We start from the raw sequence: 11601 nt of genomic DNA, 5'->3' as shown, positions 1-11601 counted from the left end.
TGGCACAAAAGATACTTCAACAAATATATTGATAATAAAATAGTCCCTTGGGGACTTAGAGTTCAAATTTTTCCTAATATACGTAAAGTTGAAGAATCTTTGAAAACAAAATGGGAACAAAATCTGCAATCTTGTTCCTTTGGAATGATGGATCTATTATGTACCCAATATGAACAAGAACTTAATGTTTTAGATGAATCTGTACTAAAATGGTATAATGATTATAGTCTCATTTCGAATAGTGCTAGATTCAAGAAAAAAGAGAATGAATTGAAAACTTATTTAGAACGGTACACCTTGGACATTATCCGTACCAAAGAAAACAAGTTTGCATGGGACACCAATGCCCATCTAAATGGAGTAGCCTACAAATGGACACAAAACATCAATACGAGATCTTATAGATCCACTAGCCAACGAAATACTAGGAATGGAAATGACACGTATAACCTATCACCTTCCTCTTCCTTGTCATCTAGCCAATCGGCGGTGTATCGGGATCTATCTGGAGACAGACAGCCAAAAAAACGGAAAGGCAATTCAGACACAGCCTCTACGGAATCTTTAAAACATCCTACAGACACTTCACTGCCTCGTCGATCACAGCCCAACCACCCCAAACAAGCACCACTTCGAACTCCTGGTATGCCTCACTCCTCATCACAAACGTCACGAGGCACTCAATTGATGGCCATTCGCACGATCGTTTCTACGGCACCTTCCACTGCGGTCACTGCCTCTCCCTTACATTTGAACATGGTCACTAAGGTAAGCAATTTTAATGCAATTATCTCCCCCTCAGGTACACCAGTACCAGCTGACATGAAGCTAGCACCTATTTTTTTAGGGAAGGATCAAGAGACAGCGTAAGTTTAGACTCTGACTCAGCTCTATGTACTTCGGATCCAACACTTAATGAGCAGGAATTATCTATTATTAACCTTTTTTCTCATACTTTGACTAAACAAGAACAGGTTCTCAAATTAGGTCTAACTTTTTGTCCTGACTTTCAAATAGATAAATTTCATCTTATCAAAGATCTCCATCTATTTGCTCGCAGACTTCTATATAAAGTTATCTTTGACAAACCTTTACGAGAAACTTATTCCGATGATAAGACCTCGAATATCCATGATAGTATGGAGGAACAGCAGGCGATGGAGGACTTGATGGCACTTTGGGAGGAGGGACACACCGATGATGACATGTCCGGATGTCTTGTTCCACCAGACAATACGGTCGCCAGTGTGTCTTTCCCCCCCCACAGTCCTTCAAACCCAAGTCTAGGAATTTCCCTCTCTTAAACACCAACCCCAATATCTGGGCGTTTGTTAGACAAACTTCCCAGGCTATCGAAGAATCTAACCACACGGACGCCTGGGGCACATCCTTGCGATGTGCCGATACTGCGCCGCGCCTCCTGAGGGATCGGTACATCAGTGGGTCACGATTGTGCCCCGCTTCCCGTCCCTGCTGCCCGGGCATCGCGGAGACACAGTTGTTATCGTCATGTAGCACAGTGCGCATGTCGGTCCTGTGTGGGGCCGTGGTGTTCTATGGTATCTGTAGTAGGATGGGATCCCCGGCTCCTTGGGCATGCGCACTGGTGCCTACACGTCCGCATCGAGCTGGTGACGTCACCCGCCAGCTCGATGGGGGACATCACTTAAGCCAGCTAATCTGACAGTGCTTTCTGTCAGCGCCGGAGGGTGGAACTCATTCCTTAGCAGTGTCAGTGACTGGTAAGTTTACCACACACTGCTCTAAAATCAGCTGCTTTATTTCATCTTCAGTTTACTTATTCGCTACCTAGTATTTAATGGTCTTTTATATTTGGTGTACAAAGCATCTAAATTGTTGACTTGCCTTTCTCACATGTACTCACTGAGACAATGTGTCCACTACCATCCAGCTAGTTTCACTGGATGATTTATATCCAACCCCAATTATTATTTGACCCTTATGCCATATGCTATTTATACTTCTCAGTTCTTTATATTTTGCTATTCCTAGCAGAGTCTCATTTTTCATTCCCATTATCTCATTACTTTATTTTGCCTTATTTATTCATCAGCATTACCGAACCATCCCCTGTAACTACTACCCAGCAGGTGCTCTGATGACTGCTTCCACTCTACAGGTGTTGCCTAAATAATCTATAGAGTAAGTGCTCTCTGTTTTTGAGCCAATTAGTTCTTTCTCTGCACACTTTTTGCGAGTTTTAATTAGAAGTCTAATAAGCAAATAAATATTTCACTCTACTGATATATATTTAGCTATATATCTATCTCTTCTATATTATTAATAAATAGCCCATTTTTGACACATTGTATCCTGTATCCCATATACAGTTCCACCTTTCTGTCCCCTGTGGTTGCACCCTTGGCCCTATCGGTGTTCCAGTATTGGTTGGTGTATGCGGGGATTGACTGAGCCTTGGGTCATTATGGGGGTAAGCACCTTATTAGTGCTGTTTCAAAGAAGACACTGCGCTAGTTTTTGTTCAACAATTATGTATATTTGCATCTTCTTGTAATTTATAATGAATGTTATTTTGTAATTTTCTATCTTTTTAGAATTGATATGAGTGTTGGATGATATCACCTTCAGTTTGCATATCCCTTGAAAAAGCGACACTGCGAAACATGTCGGGCTAGTATGCAACTATATCATCTTCCAAAATATATGTACATTCATATCCCACCTGACCACCGTGACTTTGTCAATATTGAGATTTTATGAACTATGTACAAATTGTATGTTTTTTAATGGTTGAATTAAAAATTTTGTTTTTTAAATTTTCTATGTTTAGTTAATTTGCACCGTTAAAATCCCTTCATTTTCCTTGCCATTTATAACTATGTCCAGGGATGTGGTGCCTATCCAATAGGGTGTTTCACCATTAATCGGAACCAAAATTTTCATACACAATAAAACATTGTAGTTAAGCATAAAATACAGTAAAACAGAGCAGAACAATAGAGTGAACAATAGAGAGGGAATAGAGAGAGAGAAGAACAATAAAATGACAACTATTTTTGGCTTTTTTATTTTATATACATATATTTTTTTTACACTTTTATTTGTAACTGTAACTGTTCCAGGTTCGGGTCTCTCAAAATGCGATGGCATCTTTGGAGACCCTGTGAAAGTGTGCCCTAGTCTGTGCAGTGCTGTACCCTACGCTAATGCTCCACTAGTGTGTGGAGTGTGTAGTGTTCAAAACATTCATGATGCAAGGACAGGAGGGACAAAAATAGTGGGTGTCACGCTTATATCTGTGTTTCCTACAGACACATTTTCTTTGGGGTGATTGTTGAGTACCAGGGAGGTCATACGGAAAATGCCTCTCATGCAGCCGACTCACTGCATTTGTGTTGGGAAGGTGGGCAACAGCAGAAGGGCTGTAATGATCTCTTCCCGGAATTTAAGGAAGGATCCAGTTCGTCCTGACGCTTTGTATAGCACATAAGCATTCAGCAGAGCCAATTGGAATAAGTATACAGACACTTTTTTGTACCTTAGGTATGGCACCAACAACTGGTCGTTGAGGTCCACCCTTCCCATATTGAGGTTGTATTGGTGGACACAGAGGGGTTTCTCCACAATACCAGTCGCCGCCGCTGTCGTATCTGTGTGAAGAAAGGACAGAGTGAAAACTTCACTGTGAGCAAATTATTACTTCTCAAGTAGGCTCTCTCCCCCAGTCTAAGTCGGGACTCTACAAGCCAAGGCACGCTTGTGTTCACGTACAAGTGGTACCCCTTTCCGAATAAGGGTGACACCAAGTCCCACACAATCTTACCAGCGCTCCCTATGTAGTCTGGACAGTTCTCCGGCTCCACGTGACTATCTTTTCCCTCGTAAATCATAAAACTATATGTATAGCCTGTTGCCCTGTCACAGAACTTTTACATCTTGACCCCATATCTGGCACGCCTGCTGGGAAGATACTGTTTGAAAGACAAGCGGACAGAAAACTTAATCAGGGACTCATCAACGCAGACAACTTGATTAGGAGTAAACAAGGCTGCAAACTGTTGCTTGAAGTGGCTATAAAGGGGCCGAATTTTGTGGAGCCGATCGTTTTCAGGGTCACCCCGAGGACGACAGCGTTCATTGTCATTAAAATGCATGAACCGCAAGATCTGCTCGTATCTAACCCTGGCCATGGATGCAGAGAACACAACATATGATGAATTGGGTCAGTGGACTAATATGACCGTAACTTACTTTTTTAGTTATGCCCATGAGGAGGGATAGGCCCAGAAAGGTCTTAGATTCGGAAATCGTAATAGGTTTCCATTCTCTGGCAAGGGTCAAATGGGGATTAGCGGCGATGAATTGACCAGCATACAAATTGCTTTGGTCCACAATAGATCGATAGAGATCCACCTGAATTCCGGATTGGCCAGTGAATGGGGGAAGTACGGGTGCTGCAGAAGTGGTGGTCTCTCAATTAGGATTGACAAATGCAGCAGGAAGAGCACTATGTGCTCGACGCACCTGTGTTTGTCTTCTTGGTGGCTGTGGGACACTACTTGTGCTAGCCACCTCATCAGATTGAACTGCACTTATGGGACTCACCACGTCACCACGTGTTTCTACAGTGCTGGTTTGACTACGACCAGGGTGTACTAGGCCGCTGGTGCTTGCCAGTTCACTAGAAGGATGAGCGGCACTAGTACTGGCTCTCTGCTCCATACGAGAACCCTGCGGTTCTTGCACCACAACAACATAAGAAGAATGGGGTCGGGTACGCATGACCTTAGCAGGGGCCACTACTCCGTCATCAGAGCTATCTGTCAGGGTGCCGCTGCTGTCTACTGGATCGTATTCTGAGCCTGAATCTGACAGATAGGTGACTTCCTCTTCACTCTCATCTGTCATGCTGAGAAACGTGTGGGCCTCTTCACTAATGTACCTCCAACTGGACATCAGACTCTTCTGGAATGTTCTGGGAGGTCACCTAACCCTGAATGACCTATTCCTAATTGACCTGCTGACCTTCCAGAACATTCCTGGACATGTGACCATTGCTGTTACGCATAATGTCCCCTTTTTAGGACACGCTTCTGGTGCAGTTAGTCCTTGCAATAACATGCCATGTCATGACCAAGGCCTCTCTACGGCATCGCTCTGCAATCCCGCGATCTGCAAAGTACAAATTTTAATTGTGCTGATTTTAAACATCTTATGTCATTTTTAGCCACTTAAAGAGGCTTCACGTGAGGCTTCAGCAGCTCAAGTTTGTAAGGCTACTACTTGGCCTTTGATTCATAGTTTTACAAAATGGATGTTCGATCCTCTGAGGATGCAACCTTTGGTCTTGCAGCTGAATGCAAGAGGTTCTAACCTTTTTTTGGTTTTGATGTTTAGGGCCTTTTTGGCTTGTTGCTGTGTTGCCTTCCCTTCATATTCAGTGCTCTGGGATTTACCTATCATAATGGATATGAAGATGTCCTGGGATGTACAATTAAAGAAAATAGGATTTTTGATTTACCTGTAAAATCATTTTCTTAGAGTACATCACAGGACACAAGGAATCCCACCTCTCTCTTTTTTGTTTCACGCTTCTAAAAAAAAGTAAAAAAAAAAAAAAAAAAAAAGCTATGCCTAACTGGCAGGTGTTATGCCGGGGGGGGGGGGCTTCCTATACTTTTTTTTTACCAGTGTCCAATCACCTGAAGACACCCAGTATCCTGTGATATACGCCAATAAAGTGATTTTACAGCTAAACCAAAATCTCATAATTAGTTTTTTCTTACAGAGCCAATTCCGTCAAGAAATTGAGAACTTTATTGAAGGTCTGGCTAAAAAACATGAAGGACAGAGGATGTCTGACACTCAAAAAACAACCTGTAATATTAAACCACAGGTAACCCTTCTTGAAATTAAATTCACAATGACAGCCTTATCTTAACAAGAGCTTGTGTTTTTTTATCCTAATGTTTTGCTTTCTTTTTTCTTTTCTATTTAAATAATGTTCTGTTTTTAAGGAACATACATTCCACAATAATAATTATGCTACCAAAAGTAGTGTGTGCTGCAAATCCAGCATTGTTCCTGTTTCTTCTTGCTGGAGGCTGCCATTTTGCTGAAGCCCAGAGCCCCTGAGCAGCAGTAAATCTTTGGGCTGTCAGCAGATCAGCCATTAGATTGAGCAACTGAGCATGTGCACAGCAGGGTGAGACAGTGTTTTACTGGATTTTAAAAAGTATAGGCACTTATTTGTAATGTTTTGCATAGCTATAACTGCAAATGGGGCCAGCATAAAGTGATCTAGCAGGACTTAACTGTATGACTAAAGTTCCACTTTAATAAACAGATGCTGTACATGACAGTCAACCAGATCAGTCATACAGCTGGATATATTGGCACTCACACCTTGACTTGTGACCTTTTCTCTTCGATATTCAATTCCCCGATGTTCAGAGAGATTATTTTTTACGGTACCCAAGGCAAAAGAGGGGACAGAAAGAAGGAAGGGTTGTTGGAGGAGGAGGGGTTAGAGGGAGGGTTGAGAAGTACAAAGAGAGAGAGAAAAGAAAGAATAAAGAGAGAGACAAGGAGCCCTCAGCAAGAACCAAAAGCTACGCTCCCAAGAGAGGTCTGAAAGGATGGGGAGCAGTAGATGAAGAAGGAGGAGCAAAATGTGCCAAATGCCAAGACTTCCTATTCCCACTAGGGGAAGAAGTGTGTACACTATTTGGGGAAGTTGGCTAACTTTAAGTACAAGCAGAAGCAGAGAGCCGGTCCAGGCAAATTCACCAATGAAGTTATGGTAAGAGATGCAGGCTAATGAGGAACAATCACATAAGGAGTGACATCCTGGAGCAGTTGGGGCAGTACCATAATGCAAGAGAAAGAGAAAAGTAGAATTTTTACATTTACATCAAGAAGGGTAATGGGCCTTATATAGGGCATAGATCTCCCGGCAGCCCGCACCAGGATAGGCAAAGATGCAGCGAGACCAGCTTGGACAGACTTCACCAGGTGGGACAGACTTTAGCAAGTAACTGGGTTCAGGGAGATAACATTTGTATAGGAAGCATATGTAAAAACACCCAAGATATATCTGCCTAGTAGGTGACAGGGGTGGCATGCGTCCATGAAGACCCACCCCTACAAATGACTGATATGGGACTCATAAATGCCTCTCTCTTGCTGCCCTTCTGTTTGCCGAAAAAAATTGGCTACATGAGAAAGTGGAATGAAATGTAGGCGAGGAGGTGGAAGTCATTTGTTGTCACAGGAAAGTAAAACAATGTCTAGGGGGTGTCTCCAAGAAAGGCAGTTGTGCGAGGCAGAAAATTATTCTGCACATGCATGCCAACTGTTAGTATTGTGGCCCTCATGGAGTCACTACTGAGTAAGCATAAATAGTGGAAACCTGCAGGAGCAGGTATCCATTAGTAATATAATGGGACCCCCACAGTGGTTTGAAATAAGGCCACAGAAAACTATGAGAGTCATGCCTCTCGAATTGGAAAGCTTAAACACTTATGAAAGTGTAATTCCAGTCAAATACTAACTAAGCCTAAACCTACTGCCACCCCATTCTAAGCTCATTCTAACTAAGCTGAGGGCACTCCGGTCCAGTCACATGATCTCTCCAGCGGCTGACATTAATCACCAGCTGTAGAGCCTGGGCAATGTCAACTATAGGTTTACTATTGGGCATCCATTGCCAGCTGTCCCTCCTCTACACTGAAGCAGGTGCTGCGGCCTGATCATGTGATCAGACTGAAGTGGCCTCAGAATAGGTAAGTATAGACTTCTTTCCTTTACAGGGTAGTTAGTGCATTGGTAGTGGTGCATTTGGTAGTCCATTCAAATAAAAGCTGTCAAGTTCAGTGGACAAAGAACTCTTCTGCTTCTGGGAGACCTTTTATGTTTCCTGTAGGGGACTCGTACCTGTCCTTTCCACACAAAACAAAATATTTATTTTAAACTGAGCCAGTATTTTTAAGATTGTATTCCCAAGCAGGGTTTAGGGTAGCGAAGATGTTGTATGTTGTTGATTTCTGTCCTAAAATTGTGCACATAGAATTAGTACTTTGTCTGACCATCAACCTTTTAAATGTGATTTCCTAATAAGTGGTAAACCACATACCAAATGTATAAAATTAGTTACCAAAGTGGGAACTTTTTGGTGAAGTAGAACTAAACCCTTTTATTTTTTACAGTCAAGGAAGCTGCCATTTTAGCCTCTGTTTAATCCGTAGCTTCCATCGTGCTGCAAATATGATCAGTTATGACACAAGCCATTTGATGGCTTGACAGTTCAGTTGAGGGCACAAGCAACTGTGACAGTTATTGTTCATAACATGCTTTAAATGACTGCTTTAAGAAACCACTAATTTGACCAGTTTAGTAACACATGAAATGGTAGCTCTCTAAAAAAAGTATTTGTTTTTATAAACTCTTTGTCAGGTCTATAGAAATGTTGCATAGTATACGAATTTCTGTATAGACAAGGTTGGCCAGCCAGTCATAAACAATAGCCCACAGCTGAGTGGATGGAAGATACCGCCGTATCCTAAAATGAAGCTTCGTTTACACCCACCCAGGGGTAATCCTCTTATTGGTGTATTTTATGACACTTTCTGTTTATTTATAAAGCCAGAACAGCAATAAAATGTAACCTGTCACAAGGTGCCAAATCAAAATCAATGATCAATCAATTTTATAAGTATGGTAGCAAATGGTCTATTGGGGTCTGCAAAGTGCAGTTTTTAATTGTGGTGATTTTAAACATCTTATGTCATATAGCCACTTAACGAATGGGCTGCTTCCCCAGGTGCCACAACATACTTGTATGTTGCGGTGCTCACGCGACACAGCTCTAGAATTATTGCTCTCGCTTGAACGTTCTTTGCGGTATCTCACATGTGTGGTGCGAATACTGTTTACAAATGTGTGTGCGATTTACATGGAGCACGGAGGGATGGGGACGCTTTAAAAAAAAAATCTTATTTATTTTACTTTTTGTCTTTTATTTCTACACTGTCCCTTTAATTTATTTATTTTTATCACTTTTATTCCTATTACAAGGAATGTAAACATCCCTAATATAAATAAGGATGACAGGTCCTCTTTTTTGGAGAGATTTTGGAGTTAAAAAGACCCAGCTCTCCTTTACCTTTAAAAGCAAAAGATAAAAAAAAAAAAAAAAAAAAAAACATTTTTGATCTTTTGTTTAAAAAAAAAGTCTTTATTTCCAGCCTGGACCGGAAGTGACGTCAAGATGTCGCTTCGGTGCCCCAAGGCCATAGAGGCGATCAAAGTGGATCTACTCTTTGATCACCTGTGTGGCTAGCTGGCTGCACCGTCAGTATCCCTGATCACCGCCACACCAGTCATATGGTGACTAGGGATGAGCACGATGTTCGAGTTGAACGTAAGTTTGGCTCAAACATCGGGGGTTTCCCTGTTCGCTGAACAGCGAACATTATGCGGTGTTCGTGGCAAATTCGAAAGCCGCAGAACACCGTTAAAGTCTAAAGGCATATATGCAATTTATTGCCATAAAAAAGTGTTTGGGGATCTAGGTCCTGCCCCAGGGGACATGTATCAATGCAAAAAAAAGTTTTTTCAGGAGCAGTGATTTTAATAATGCTTAAAGTGAAACAATAAAAATGAAATATTCCTTTAAATATCGTGTCTGGGGGGGGGGTGTCTATAGTATGCCTGTAAAATGGTGCAGTTTTCCCGTGTTTAGAACAATACCACACCAAAATGACTAAAGGAAAAAAAGTTATTTAACCACTTGCCGACTGCCTCACGCCGATATACGTCGGCAGAATGGCACGGGCAGGCAGAATCACGTACCCGTACGTGATCTGCCTCCCGCGGGCGGGGGGTCCGATCGGACTCCCTCTGGTGCCCGAGGCGGTCGGCTTGTGACTGGGAGCGATGAGAGGTGAGGGGGAGACCATCCGTTCGTGCCCCCCCCCACGCGATCGCTCCCAGCCAATGAGAATCTTCCTTTGCTGCTGTATGCTAAACAGCAACAAAGGAAATGATGTCATCTCTCCTCGGCTCGGTATTTTCCGTTCCGGCGCCGAGGAGAGAAGACTGCACTGTGAATGAAAACACACACACAGTAGAACATTCCAGGCACACAAAACACCCCCGATCCCCCCCCGATCGCCCCCCGATCACCCCCCAATCACCCCTCCCCTCCCTGTCACACTGACACCAAGCAGTTTTTTTTTTTTTGATTACTGCATGGTGTCAGTTTGTGACAGTTAGTGTGGTAGGGCAGTTAGGGTTAGCCCCCTTTAAGTCTAGGATACCCCCCTAACCCCCCCTAATAAAGTTGATCACCCCCCGTCGCCAGTGTCGCTAAGCAATAATTTTTCTGATCGCTGTATTAGTGTCACTGGTGACGCTAGTTAGGGAGCTAAATATTTAGGTTAGCCGTCAGCATTTTATAGCGACAGGGACCCCCATATAACTGTTACGGGTGACGCTGGTTAGTTCGTTTATTTTTTATAGTGTCAGGGCACCCGCCGTTTATTACCGAATAAAGGTTTAGCCCCCAGTTTTTTTGGTAGTGTTTTGGTGAACTGGCAAGCACCAGCCCCAGGCAGCGTCAGGTTAGCGCCAGTACCGCTAACACCCACGCACGCACCGTACACCTCCCTTAGTGGTATAGTATCTGAACGGATCGATATCTGATCCAATCAGATCTATACTAGTGTCCCAAGCAGTTTAGGGTTCCCAAAAACGCAGTGTTAGCGGGATCAGCCCAGATACCTGCTAGCACCTGCGTTTTGCCCCTCCACCCGGTTCAGCCCACCCAAGTGCAGTATCGATCGATCACTGTCACTTACAAAACACTAAATGCATAACTGCAGCGTTCGCAGAGTCAGGCCTGATCCCTGCGATCGCTAACAGTTTTTTTGGTAGCGTTTTGGTGAACTGGCAAACACTAGCCCCAAGCAGCGTCAGGTTAGCGCCAGTACCGCTAACACCCAGGCACGCAACGTACACCTCCCTTAGTGGTATAGTATCTGAACGGATCAATATCTGATCCGATCAGATCTATACTAGCATCCCCAGCAGTTTAGGGTTCCCAAAAATGCAGCGTTAGCGGGATCAGCCCAGATACCTGCTAGCACCTGCGTTTTGCCCCTCCGCCCGGCCCAGCCCACCCAAGTGCAGTATCGATCGATCACTGTCACTTACAAAACACTAAACGCATAACTGCAGCATTCGCAGAGTCAGGCCTGATCCCTGCAATCGCTAACAGTTTTTTTTTGGTAGCGTTTTGGTGAACTGGCAAGCACCAGCGGCCTAGTACACCCCGGTCGTAGTCAAACCAGCACTGCAGTAACACTTGGTGACGTGGCGAGTCCCATAAGTGCAGTTCAAGCTGGTGAGGTGGCAAGCCCAAGTAGTGTCCCGCTGCCACCAAGAAGAAGACAAACAGGCCCGTCGTGCCCATAATGCCCTTCCTGCTGCATTCGCCAATCCTAATTGAGAACCCACCGCTTCTGCAGCACCCGTACTTCCCCCATTCACATCCCCAACCAAATGCAGTCGGCTGCATGAGAGGCATTTTCTTTATGTCCTCCCGAGTACCCCTACCCA

Source organism: Aquarana catesbeiana, linkage group LG10 (genome assembly GCF_042186555.1).
Source record: "Aquarana catesbeiana isolate 2022-GZ linkage group LG10, ASM4218655v1, whole genome shotgun sequence".
In the NCBI taxonomy this organism is placed as follows: Eukaryota; Metazoa; Chordata; class Amphibia; order Anura; family Ranidae; genus Aquarana; species Aquarana catesbeiana.
This window is presented reverse-complemented; position numbering follows the sequence as displayed.